This window comes from Neopelma chrysocephalum, unplaced genomic scaffold (assembly GCF_003984885.1).
Source record: "Neopelma chrysocephalum unplaced genomic scaffold, ASM398488v2 Primary Assembly neopelma1_88, whole genome shotgun sequence".
Lineage (NCBI taxonomy): Eukaryota > Metazoa > Chordata > Aves > Passeriformes > Pipridae > Neopelma > Neopelma chrysocephalum.
The window spans coordinates 3,569,789-3,584,230 of NW_020897750.1; the positions used below are offsets into that span (position 1 = coordinate 3,569,789).

Consider the following 14,442-nt stretch of genomic DNA (forward strand, 5'->3'; position numbering starts at 1 on the left):
ATATGGGACTGCATTTTCAAACAAAGAGGACCTAAGTTGCTACAGTTAAAATGTGTCTAAGGACAATATCTTACATTTTACTTTCACAAAATAGACAAATATACAGGTACAGAATGAATGTTTGGTTTTACAACCTGATTCAAGGCCCAATTAAAAGGTGCATAGGTGCTGTATAAAGAAAAATTCCACCTGGAAGCTGTGTTTGATATGTGCTAAAATCAAAGTGAATAACTAAAATGGGTTTTTTTTCCCCCTACAGTAAGTCCTTCTTTTGTCTATTCACAGAAGCAAAACACAGATGTATTTTATTTTAATTAGTCCCTTAACTTTCTTTTGTATATGTTTTTAATGACTCCAGACCAGTGGATATTATATCCCAGGGATGTTGTTACTATTTATTCTCTGTCTCTCACTCACAGACCTTTATTCTTTTACTTAGTATGCTGCAAATTGCCTGCTCATCTGTGTCCTTCACTGCCTGGATTACTTCATGATGTTTACATAGCAAAACAAACTATATAACATCCCAGGGGCCCAATGCTGCTGCCACAGAATACCGGTGAGTCTAATTGACAACAGGATGTGCCTGTGCTTTATGATAGGAGAACCAAGCCCTCATCACAGCCAGCTGGAGCAATAAAACTCAGACTTCATATTCTCACTCTTTGGTCCTTGAGAGGCAGGAATCCCTGGTTATCGATATCTCAGATTACCTTTAACATGATTCCTATTGTATAATAATGCAAATTAGTATCAACATTTATACTAATGTTATGTGGTTCATTTAAGTTATTAATCCCATTGTACCTCTTTTCAACAAGTTCAATGTTTAAGACAGTTCTTATTAATTTCTAAGGCTTAATGTGAGGGTGTCACCTTATTTTGAAATATTCCATGCTGTGAGTGATTCAAAAGTGCTCTGACTGAAATCCTTGCTTAAGTCTAGTGTTTAAAGCAGTTTATAGCTGGATCATTTTCTATTGTTTTGCCATTCCTCCTCTTCTCTGTGGAAGGCGGGCGTGTCTTGTTTGCCATTCTATTATTAATGAGGGAAACAGAAGATAATGCAACACTAACTAAGCAGGCAAAACGCAATTTATCTCCTTCCTTGAAGTTCCATTTGAAGAAAAATTATTCTCTTCTTGGGAAGGATGACCCTCAGGAGCAGAATCTAAAGAGAACTTATAGGTTAAGCCTGCAGCTACTTAGTAGCCACAAAAAGGAACAGTAGTAACAACTGGCTTTCTGGTTTGTGTCACTTCAGCAAAGGAAGAAGCATTTTATTCCCACATGAGCAGAAAAGAGTAAGGACAGGAGTAGGTGCATAAACATGCAGTAGATATCGAACTACAGGAACCAACCAGGAAAACCTGCATCAGTTGTTTGAAGAAAATCCATACCATCCCTCATGGACTTTTAGAAGAAGGCAGCATCACAGCCTGACAGATAATCCTGCCTGACGGCACCAGTACAGTTTCATTCCTTCCAGTCTTCCTTTTCTAAGTTTCTGTTCCCTCCAACACATAAATTTACTCTTCTGCCCGACAAGGCTGCAAAGTTGGGAGATGTGAGACCTGTCTCCAAGAGGGAGGTCAATAATAAATTATAAAAAGTGACCAAGCAAACCCTTTTCTAGCCTGACCATACCAATTCAGGAAGTTCAGCATGCTGTACAGGGAGAATAGTGCAGCATGGAAATATCACTGACTCATCTGTGACGGATTGCTCTAACATGAACCCTGACCTTTTGCATGGAAGAAATCTCCCTTCAGCATTCACAGCTTGTGTCTTTGAAATGAAACAGTGAATCCCATGAAAACTGACTGTTTACTCCAACAAAATTTCCGTTCACATGTAGGTGATGCAACAGAACAATTTCTTGTAATAACTTCAAAATAGCAATATTAATGTGTATCTTTTCTTTGAGTGTATTTCATATTAAAAAAAAAAGAAATGAGAGAGTGCTGACAGTGGGGTGCTGAATGTTCTCAGTATAAAATACTGCTTTTCTGTTCCTGAGTAAGAACCTTCCCTGAAAGTCAAGTACTTAGTCTTATCCTTTCTTTGCAACACTCAAGGCCAAGCATGTGGTGTAAGGATGGCAGTTTTGCTGTATAGACTGCCATGATGAGCTGTGTAAGCCAAATATTCCAAACCTTCTTTTTTGAGCACAGGAGCAAGTGTGCCATGACAATATACATGTGTGTTACCATTTACTGGCTAGTAGTGTCATTGGATGCAATGATAATCCAGATGGGTAAACTACCCAAAAGTTGGAGCCATTTCATCAGTGAGGCTAAAGTTCAACTTGCATTTTTTTATCTTTTGGCAGCAGCACTGATAGAAACCCCTGCTTCCCCTTGCTGTCCTCCAGCCTGGCAAATGACACTGTAGCAGCATATATGAACAGTCAAGGGAGAGACTAAAGTAAGGAAGGCTGCTTCGTAGCCTGAAGAACACAGCTACTGAATGTCTAACTAAATCCCATGCCTGAATATTGTAGGTCCAATTTAGGGGCCTTGACAGTTGTGATGACAATTTTGGTATGAATTGTTTCATATCCATGTGTTGGATATGTATTTCAACCACTCCTTGAGAAACAAAAAAGACGCAGTGAAATTGTGCAACAGTTCTCATCCTGTTTTTTGGCCCTTGCTGTTTCTTCTGAAGAGTATGAACTTACAGTGCCTATGAATGAGCAAGCCCATCTGTTTCATCCTGCTGCTTAATACCCAGTCTAGCTTAGCGAGTGTTGTTTCGAGCAGCTGGCAATTAAACTGTACCAGTCTGCAGTAGTTTTGAGTGATGGTGTCATGATTTCATGCCACATGCATGTTGACTTTTTTTTTTTTTTCCCCCAATCAGCTGTTCTCCTGTTAAGCTATATCAGTGATGACAGAGGTGTGGGTCCACAGTGGAAAGGGAGGAATAGAGATCAGAGGGTGGCGTTTTTTTAAGATGCCAGTCCCTTCTGTTCATAGAAACAGAACTTGTGTATCAAGGTAATGCATCACTCAGTGACTGGACAGAGAAACGTCCCAGTAGGCTGTGACTAAATGGAGAAAATATTGCAATAGTTTCATGTCTTTGCTTCACAAAGTAAAAAATACAAGTGTACTCTTCATGCCCTCTTTATTTGGCCTGTTAAGAAAAGCACAGTCTGTCAATCAAGGAAAAAAGCTTCCAATTGTGTAGCCTGTTAGAATCATTTCATTAATAACATGTGTTTACTACTGGGAGAAGCAGACTCAGTGTGCTAAGATTTTGTTTGTCAGTCAGTCATTGGAACCCCACTGTTAATCGCATACAATGGTTTGTGGTTATGCCACAATTTAACCCAGGTTTAAAAATACAAACTAGAGCCTTGGTGGTCTGCTGAGAGCAGCGAGTGAAGCGAAGGTATTGGTTGAACCTGCCTTGTGGGCTGCTGGCTTGGAGTACTGTACGAGCTAATCAAATTTATTAACTGGAGTCATGACTAGAATGCATACACGGGTGAGTGTGGGTGGGTGCACCCAGGTTAGACTACATTTTGGCTGCATTCTGCAAGGAGGAAGAAAAGCAAGTCTTTGGCTTCCTTTCCACAAAGACAAATTGGAACCAGATATCAACTAGATTTTGGGATCTCTGGCAGTCTAATAAGAAAAAAGGTATTTTCTTTTTGTTGTGGCTTTTATTTGTTGATGTAGGGAATGGCTTAAAAAAAAAATTGAAGGAGTTTCAAAGCGGAATGCCGATGGCATTTGATGCATATATATCATTGTCAAATTGCCCCCTGCATGCCATTTTAATGGTAATACTAAAGGCAGAATATCTGACTACACAATAATGAGGTCTGAGTGTGATTGCCAGAAAAGGGAGAGGCATTTGGCCACTAAGAAAAAGAATACTGGAGAGGTGGTTGTGTATCTTTATATGAATCTTGACCTTCTGGCAGGGATAGAAAGAGACAAAGTGACTAAACCATCTTTCTGAATTATAGCTAGGGTATGGTAAGCAAAAATTCCTGTTTACCACAGCACTGTAGAAAGTATCATTCATAACTGCAGGACTTGTAATACTCTGAGAAGAATATATTCCTCTCCAGAGATAATTAGATCCATTTATCCACATTAGTCTACAGCCCAAGACATTTTGTAGGAACCTCTTCCAGATTTAGAGCAACGTAACTGATATTTTTAAATAGCAACTTTAGGATAAAGTCAATTCCATGCATTCTTATTCAAATAAAATGGCATTAGCATCAACTCTTTTATTCCATGTAAAGATTTCATAGTTTCATTTGTCTTAATCACTGAAATTATATCTGGCCAAATTACTGTAATTTTGAAATGCCTTAGCAGATTCATTCATGAAGGCAGTGAAAAATTTGTAATTGTTTTAAATTTATATAGGTTTGGATTTTTCGTGTTTCTGATATTTAGGTTATTAATATGAATGAAACCCCTCACTGCTATGTTTTCTTACTAAGAAATTAAATGAAATGGATTGAGCATTGCTGAAGATACTTGTAAGAGCATTAAGGCCTGAAAATGTTCGTAAAACTCAGAGCAAGGTTATATTTAACTCTACCTAGCAGTGAGGTAAGACCATCCTTTGCTCATCAGGTCATATTCCACAGAGAATCCTTCCTCTTTGCCCTCTTGCCCCATCTCTACCACTCACAATGTACTCTACAAGATACTTTTTTTTCTGGTTTTATGGGAGCTAGAGGGGAGCTTTGGAACTGCACAGCATCTGGGACTGCTTAAACTGTGGCAAGGAAGCAGAAGACACGTGCTAATAAGAGGTGAAGAGGTGAAGACTGAAACATCCTTATACCCAACCATAAATCTGCACCTACTATAACTAATAAAGTCAGTGGGAATATTGTATGTGGTGGCCTTTGGGACAAGACTACCATAAACATCTCCTACCTCTCAATAACAGTGAGTTATTGTTTAAAAAATCTGGCTCTTCAAGCTTATTTGCATTTTGTCTGCATTGCATCTATCTGATTGCCCTTTCAATGGATACTTCACTGATTTTTCTGTGTTGTGTTGGTTCCTGTATATAAGCAAACCAGATCAGTGGCAATATACAGGCAACTTTCAGACATTTAAATGTATTTTTGAAGGAAAGTTCTTAGCAAAACGGAGAAGAAATTTCTACAGGTTAATTTCTTTTAGAGATGTAAAACTGCTTATATGTCCCACTCTAATTTCAGTATTTAAATTAATTGGACTTAGGTCCATTATGACCTAGCCTGGCCTGATGACTGAAATGTAGCAACCCAAGTTAGAAGTTAATCAAGCATGTACATATACTGATTGCAGTGTAGTTTGCAAACAGGCTGCCTTGGGCAACATCACCAGTGCAGGACTGACATTTAGAGAAATTCTGTGACTGTCCCGAGAGTTAAAAATGGTATTTAGATATCATGAGACTTTATTCATCAGTTCTTGAATAAAAGCCCTGTAGTTGAAAACAGATGTCTTACCGGTAAGCAATATGCATGATCTCTGATACCCACTCCACTGGGGTCACTCATTCTTTCCATAACATATGTTGACCATTCCTTTCCTTTTCTTGTAAACAGTATTAAACCATGAGTGAGGCAGTGGCTGGTAAGCAACTGGAGCTAATGTCAAATTTAGTAATTTTTGTATTTTAAATCCAGTGTACCTCTGTCCAGTCATGAAATTCCCTTTCTCAGGATCTAACTTGTGTTTTAGAGCATATTCTAAATGAAGAGAGGAGAGAGGCTGACAAAAAGAAAGAAAAGGAAGATCATATAGGCTTAGCCAGACTTGGAAAAATGTGAGTGCATTAATCACCTTGACACTTGAGCTGTGTCCATTGCTGCAAAAAAACCACAGTCTTAATGTGGACTGACTGAATGAAGTGAACTAAACCATGAAAACAACAAAAAAATCAACAACCAAGACCAAACAAAATGGAAAATATCTCAAGCAAATTAACATCTCAAGCTCAGCCCTGATCATTTCATAGACTCTTAAGTTTTTTCAGTTCTTCTGTAGATTCATGTGGTAGATACATCCTATTATTGTAAATGGCAGTCTATCTTATGGTCCAAAGTCTATAGTCTATGAGTTTGCATTTTTCAGCGAGTTAGGTTTTTCTTTCCTGTTCACTTTTTTAGAAAAAATTAAGTAATGCTTTGTGACTGCAAATGTCTTAATATTGTTAACACTTTGAAAATCATGTGTTGTTGACAATGTGCATCAAAGATGCAGAAGAATGGTTGCTTAGCCTCAACTAGCTGTAGTTCTAGACAAGGATAAAACACATTCACTTAATGTGGTAGAATAGGTGGTAGTTTGGTCCTCTGTGCATATTGTGTTACTTTACACATGATGAGCACAGGTTCAGTTTCAAACATTGTTGTGTCTTATTGATACAGCAGGTTTTATTCTCATCTGCACCGGTGTGTCTTTTAGAATGTTCAATATCAAAGAAATGAGAATGTTAATTAGAAGACATTCAATAGCACTGTTGCAGATTATGCTTCTAGGGGAGATTTATGTTTTTCTTTGAGAAGCTGAGCACATCTCCACTGTCAGACTTCAAATGAAGTTAATTCTCTTAATTGTGCATCATAGCTCGGCTTTTGATAGTGCTAGATGAGGAAACAACATCAAGTACAAGTAGGGAAAGAGTTTCCATCTTTTCACACTGTGCCATTAATCCCTCCATTGCCCAGAAATCCAAGGAAGGTTGATCTCCATTCAGACACGTGCATCTTTTAGAGAAGTAACACAGTTCTGAGGATCCTTTCTCTCCTGAGATGTCAAAAGGATTAAAAATGGTGTAGAGTTCTGGCTGCATTGCAAGGTGAAGGTTTAGACCATTCCAGTCACTGCTTTAGCACCCTCCTCTACATGAAAAATTGCCCAACACAGTTTGGCAAGGAAAAGTTGCCACTATAGATTTACCACTTGTTCATATAGATCTATTGCCTTGTTTTTATCAGCCTCTGTAGCAAATGCTCTAGTGGAATTGTCTGGAAGCTGACCTTGTATATTTATATATACTATTTTTGTGCATATATATATGTAACACCTCACAAACAGGGACAGAGGTGTTTAATGCTTTCTTTCTCTGTCTTCAACACAGATGATGGACCAAGGGGGTCTCAGTGCCCTCAGCTGGAGGACCATGACGGCGAGAATGATAAACTCCCAGCTGACCCTGAAACTATGAGCAATCTGCTGCTCAAGCTGGATCCCTACAAATCTATGGGGCCTGATGGGATTCATCCCAGAATCCTCAAAGAGCTGCTGATGTCATTGCAAAACCTCTCTTGATGATTTTTGAGTGGTCTTGGGAATCCAGAGAGGTCCCAGCTGGCTGGAAGCTGGCAAACGTTGTCCCGATTTTCAAGAAGAACAAGAAGGAGGACCCTGGAAACTACAGGCCTGTCAGTCTCACTTCAGAGCCTGGTAAAGTTATGGAAATGATTATTCTGGGAAGTATGGAAAAACACCTGAAACACAACACTGTCACTGGTCACAGCCATCATAGCTTCATGAGAGAAAAGTCCTGCTTATCAAACCCGATTTCCTCGTATGACAAGGTAACCACCTAGTTGATCAGGGGAAGCCAGTTGATGTAATCTTTTTGGATTTCAGTAAAGCTTTCAGTACTGTCTCTCACAGTATCCTGGACAAAATGTCCAGTACACAGCTGGATAAACACATTATGTGATGGGTGAGCAGTTGGCTCACAGGTTGAGCACAGAGGGTGATAGTGAATGGGGTGACATCAGACTGGCGACCTGTCGCTAGTGGGGTTTCACAGGGATCTGATGTCTTCTCTGTGGTGACCAGTGACAGGACCTAAGGGAATGGCCTGAAGTTGTGTCAGTAGAGGTTTAGGTTGGATATTAGAAAAAGGTGCTTCACCCAGGGAGTGGCTGAGTGCTTCCCAGGGGAGTGGTCACAGCACCAAGCCTGACAGAGTTCAAGAAACATTTGGATGATACTCTCAGGTACATGGTGTGAATCTTGGGAATGGTCCTGTGCAGGACTAAAGGTTGGGCTTGATGGTCCTTGTGGGTCCCTTCCAACTCAGCATATTCTGTGATTCTGTGATATTTATTTTTTTATAAACACACAAGTACATATGTATATAGAAAGCTAAATGGAGAACTTTTGCATAAATTATAGGCAGTTAGCAGCTGTCATGCACTCTCATTCTAATGTGACTGTGAATAACATAAACATTTCTAATCTTTCTAATATCTTTTGCCAAACACAAAACAAATAACATATTTCAGGCTGCTGTATTAAAGAAAAGAGAGTGAAATCTTTTGACTGAAAGACATATCAAAGCAAATATATTTAGTAGGTTCCTAAATGAAATTAACTTGGGGTAATAGCAAGTATAGTTCTCTGTGGTGTTTAACTCTGTATTAGTGTAAATAGGAGTTTGGGTTTGGTGGATTTTTCCAACTCCATTTGATCTTTAGATTTGTCTGTTGTTTTGCATATTGTATTAATTTTGTAGTTAGTGTTCCCAGGAAAAGAGCAGAATGTACAGTATTTGGAATCCATCACCATAAAAACTATGGGTCAAGGAAGTCATTCTCCCAAAGTTGTGGGATACCTGTTTATGTGGATATGAAAAAAAAAAAAAGGAAAAAAGAAAGTTGATCAAAACAAATCTGATGCAAAAAATAGTTACCAAAACTGCAGGGACAGATTTTCACATGGCATTAGTACAAAAGATATGTGTTCCAGTTGAAACATCACCAAACTGAAAGTGGCCTACTTTTGGGGTATCATGAGCAGCTAACACAGTGTTCTTCTTCTTCTTTTTCATATGATGACATTGCCCATTCTGAGTTTCAAGCTTTGAATTTTAGGGGCAGAGAGGAATGCTGGCAAAAAATTCCCAAATTTTTTAAAATTAATCCATATTGGGTTTATGTTTATCATCAACTCTACATTTCCACAAGAACATTCTAATGTAAGAGTGTGCATTCAGAGAATGGGCATTCAGAGAGTGTGCATTCAGAGAATGGGCTCTAAAACTCAGCCAGGTGTGGAATGACAAAAAATTACAGGGTCTATGTGATTTTAGCCATTCTTGCTGTTTTGAATGTTCTGCAGTTCAGGACTCAGATCTACATCTGTCTCAGAATTTAGCACTATATGTATATTTGTAGTTAATTTTACTCATGCTAATTGGATGAACAAGGAATTTGGAATACAAAGGGAGTAAGAGAATCTGGCAGTGCGACATCTCGAAGTTGGGTTAGCACAGCAACACATGGATGTACAGAAGTGCCTGCCAACTTTCATTTTCTCATTATTTCAGTCTGTTGTCAGCAACAAAACTTTCCTGACTTGGGATTTATGGTCATGCTCCCACGAAGGGTTTTTCACCTCTAGATGCCTCTTTTAGCTCATCTCCAAGATGGGCATCCTGAATGCCAGGGAAAGTCAGGCTGATGCACTACTGAAAGACTTCTGTTTTGATTGGAGAGAACCAACAGACTCATCTAGTTTTACCTCTCTAATCTTTAATGTGTCCCTCTTCTGGTTAACACAGAGAGAAATAGCAAGGCAGTTAGTGCCACAGAGCATATGGCATACTTAAATGGGACCTTCCAAATGGGACCTTTGTTAGGTAAGAAGTTCAGTTTTTTTGGAGATGTATAAATGTTGTGTGGCCAATACAAATACTAAGATTTGTTAGAGTATGTCAGGGGTAAATTGCTTACGTATCCTTCTGATTTTGCTCTGACTGCCTTTCCCTTTTGTCAAAACAATTTGCCGTAGATAAAAAGGTGGTTCCATGCTGGCCCTATAGCCCAGTCTGTACTAGGAGTTTGCACACACAGAGCAGTGTTTGACTAATAATTCTAATTTATAAACCATCAACAATCCTAAAAACAGATTAGCCAGCGAGGACTTTTTGTGACAAATACCATGGCACTTTTCCATACCGAACCACATAAAAGGACTCTGGGTCAGAAAAATGCATTCATTTAGGATCAAGTCTAGCAGAAGTCCCACGATTGCCAATGGAACAAGAATAACACCCCTGTTGCCAGACTTTTTCTAGGCAGTGGGTGGCCATGGATAGAGTGCTGTCCCTTCCCCCACCAACATAGTCTCTGTGTTACAAGTTGATTTCTGTTGAAGTCCAGCAACTACACAGTCTGAGGATAGCTGGCTATCAGCCTGTACTTGCATTCCTGCCTGGACTGCAGGGGCTCTGACAGCAAAGGTAATCGTGATGGTTAACTTCACTCCTGGTATGGCACAAGTCTGGTGGAAAACCGTAACAACTTTGGAAATGCACGCTGAGGTTCATGGACAAAGCACACAGGGAGTTCTAAAGCGCCTCTGTCACCTCCCTGATGCTGCACGGCTGTGTGCTCAGATCTCAAGACTAAGCAATTTATTTATGCCAGTTATTTATTTCTGCAATTTATTTATTTACCCTGACTCACTCAGCAAGCCAGAGCTCTTAAGAAACACGAGCAGCGCAGTTCCTCTGGGCCAGCAAGGTGTGCAGCCTCTTTTCTCTGAGCATAGACCCAGACCCGAGTGAGAAGAGCTACTTGCAAACTATGAAAAGAGCCACAAATGCCCAAATAAACTACCTTCCTCTTCAGGGTCAGTGCAAAGCGGGTAGAGCAAGGCTATAAGGACTTGAGAAACACATGGATCCTTCAGTGAAGGTTTCAGCTTCTTAGAGGAAAGAGTCAGAAAACTGATGTACTTGGCCCATCTTTTGAGTTCACCAATCTGAACATATATTCTACTAAGCAAAATGCTGTTTTCCAGCTGAACAGAGCCTTCTCACCAAGAAGACATTTTTGGGGGATTAAAAAAAAAAAGGCAAAACAACAAAACAACTGAATAATTGAAATAGAAACATAATTTTGGAAGATGATGAAAGTGAAGAAAAAGGGAAGGGACCAGAGAGATAAAATACTATATTTGCCAGTTCCAATATTTATTTCCTCTAGTTCCAGAACTATATGAAGGGTGGATGAAGGTAAATGAGCCTTGTTTATAGTAGATTTATGTAAATACAGAAGAGCTTTTCCAGGACCTACATATATTCACCAAATATGAAAACTGTAGTAAATTATTACATAAAAATGTCAGAAGCTTCCCTGAGATCAGCAAAGAAAAACTCCTTGGTTTTTCAAACCCAGCTACATAGCCCCGTCTCGTATTCTAATACCCTTACCCTCTGCTCAGACCCACATCCACAAAGGCATGGGATGAGCTTAGTAGCATATCCTGAATATCAGCACCTCTGGATGTTTTGCATGAAAGGGGAAATTTATGGCCCACTCTCATGCCAACTTCTGTCTTTCATGTGCATGTTCATAAAATACATGCTGCAGTTCAGTGATGACTTTTCAGTCAAGCTAGTTCAGTCTTTTGCCAAAAGGGTTGGTCCCATCCATCCCTTCCTGTGCATGCTATCTTGTACCAGCACCAGCATTTGTGTCTATAGAATATACATTTCCCTGAATACAGGGTACAGGCAACAGAGAACTGGTCCAGATGAAAATTAACTCATTGTAATCACAGAGTGACTTCAGAGCTGTATCTCATAATCCAGTATCTAACTCCCTGTCTTATCCGATACCAGCTTTTTTATGCTCTAAGTAAAAAAAATAACATTTCTTTATATAAGACCAGTTCAGACTTACTGGATAAATACAGTGGGCAGTGAAGACCATATCCAATGTGTACTGATGCTGTGTTGCACAGATGAGTTGCCCAAAAGAAGCTGAAAGCAGTTAGATTTGTCCCATGGTGAATTCCCCATGCAAACACAGTTCTCAGCTATTGCTGGCACTTCATTTTTCCTGTGTGTGTTGGTCATGGTGTAAGAGATACCTTGGGTCGGGCACAGGCATGGCAGTACTGTGGGTATTCCACATTATGCTCTGCTTACACTCAGCTGACATTTGCTGTGGGCTGGTGAGAGAAGTGGGAGGAGGAGAGAAGGGAAAAAAGCCCATGAGCAGAAGCTGCAGGAGCTCACAAGAAAAGACACTCCACAAAGTGTCCCAGATCTGATGCCTGACTCACAAAGCTTCACAAAACCCCTTGATACTCCTCCCTGCTGAGCTGAGCTGTCTTCCCTGCTTACCTTTGATCATAAGTAGTGCATTAACTTATATACTGCAGTACTCTGATTTGGTGTCTTGCTAATATAAGGATCTATAAGATGTGGGCTAGATTCATATGCTCTCACATTCCTTTCAGAAGAATGTAGAAAAATCAGAATGTAGCCAGAAATCTCCATCTAGTTTGATTTTTCTTTGCATTAACACCATCAAGGAGTTGCTATAGGTAGGGCATTGTAGGCCAAAGTTTATAGCACTGCATTTAACTACACCTTTCACACAGCTCATAAAACAGATTTCCAATAGCTGTAATTTTAAATTTCTCTCCTTGGATGCAGTGGAAAATGTGACTTTCATGCTTTTCTGTGTATTTACAGCATCATAAATAACACACAGATCTGAAGTGTTTTAAGTACATCAATATGCTATTTTAAACAAAGTAGTGAAAATACGTAGCATATAGTGTCCAGTTGTTTTTATTTCTTTCTAGGGTAAGATTCCTCCTGCCTGCCTAATTTTTAACTTTGCATAATTTAAGACCTCTTTATGTGCTGCACCTCAAAGTAAAAGGAGTTCAAAGTCTGATGAAACCTGGGTGAAGAAAGCAATCATGAAAAAAGCCTGTGTGGTATTGCTACTTACTGCAGGTTTCAGGATTTAGAGTTTCAATAGACTTTTCACCAAATTTTCAATCTGAGATGGGTCTAATATCCAAAATCTTATGAAATCTTTTGACAAAACAATCTTTGAGTTGATATTTAGCACGGTTATAACTTTCAATGCACCAAGAAGACTTTCTGTTAGGTAGAATTGTTTGATTATAGTCAGTCTCCATAACTGCAGTAGTATGTTTATTACACATTATATGTTATTACACTGTACCAGTCCAACTCTTTTACAAAATGAATCATTGCTAAAAAAACCCTGCTTCTTATTTAGGATTATATTAGTATCATGCATTATATAAATAGCTGATAGAGTATATAAACTTGGTGGTTGTTAAATTTAACTACTGATCTGATAAAAATATTTTTAGCAAATTTCCATCTCTTACTGGTTAAAATCTGCATGTATTTTCTCTAAGGAGTAGCTGTGCTCTAGCATAGATTTCTAAGCATTTCTGAACCTCTTCATATGCAAGAGGACTTGGGGTTTTTTGTCATAAGCATCACTCATAGAAATGGAAAGTCCTGAATGTATTAAAAGATGGTGTGGTCTCTCAGTCAAAAAAACGCAACTGATGTTCTTGAACGTTCTGCTTCAGTGAACCCTTCACACGCCACACATGGAACCAGTAAAGGAGCACTGTTTCTTTCTTGAAATGGGCCATGCTATTTCGTTTGAAACAACATGTGTTGCTGCTGGGTGTTCTGTGGTTCTGTCTCAACAACATTACTCAGAGCTCAAATACAGCAGGTATCAGCCAAGGAACTCTCAAGTATCAGAGGGATGAATAAATCATATTTTCAAGAAACACCCATCCCTTTCAAATAGATACACAGCTATACATACATCTGAGACATAACGTGCTTGAAAGCAATGGTTTAATCTCACTCTTCCAAAATTCGAGATGCCAAAGAAGTTCCAGTAACAACTTAAATGAAAGTCACAGGAGAGGGATTGAGGCCTCTGCACTACCGGGGACTATAAATTCCTTTCCTCGTGTCTGTACCACTGGTGACCTCTAGTGCCCAAGGACAAGAACAGGTATACAAAGTTTCTCCAAAGCATTTATTTTCGAGAACACGAAATAAAATTGCCTCCTTTTTAAAAAAATATTAAAAATTTTCACATGATCTTTCAGTTCACAATATTTTAAATGCAAAGTAATAATACAGAAACTCAGTGTATTAGGGGAGGCAAAATATTTATGCTAGTTGTAAGACTACAGAAAATTACTTATTTGTAAAAATTAATACTGTGCGAGATTATTCACATTTGGACTATCTGTTTCAGGCACTTGTCACTTCCTTAGTCTGTGAAAAGGAATCAAACCTACATTGCAAATGTCATGCTTCAACCAGCACATACAGCAGCGCAGATGACCTTCAAGCATGAGGCTGAAGTAGGTAACATTGTTGTCAACCAGTTGGAATTTAGATGAGAAAACGGGATGCCTAAGCACCCTCTTAAAGACTGCAGTGGTTCAGAGCTTGAGATTTTAGATTATGGTATTTCTTTTAATGTAGACCAGTGTGATATGAGAGTAGACTCTTTCCTATATGACGGCATAAAGATGGGAAAATGTGTGTTACGCATTTCCTTCGCGACATTATTCTTGAGGGAGATCAAACTGCAAAGCAGTACCGAACCTCACAGCTATCCTGTCAGCTATG

At 39.1% G+C, this 14,442-nt stretch overlaps 1 long non-coding RNA gene across 1 annotated transcript in view; it reads left to right on the forward strand.

The window, feature by feature from the left end:
- LOC113972066 overlaps nucleotides 1–14,164 on the forward strand; it is a 41,233-nt gene extending 27,069 nt beyond the window's left edge. Inside the window, exons 3-4 of the long non-coding RNA XR_003535755.1 lie at nucleotides 440–559; nucleotides 14,063–14,164. This is a non-coding gene — a long non-coding RNA (uncharacterized LOC113972066). The remainder of the gene's footprint in view (nucleotides 1–439; nucleotides 560–14,062) is intronic.
- Nucleotides 14,165–14,442: the final 278 nt, after the last annotated feature.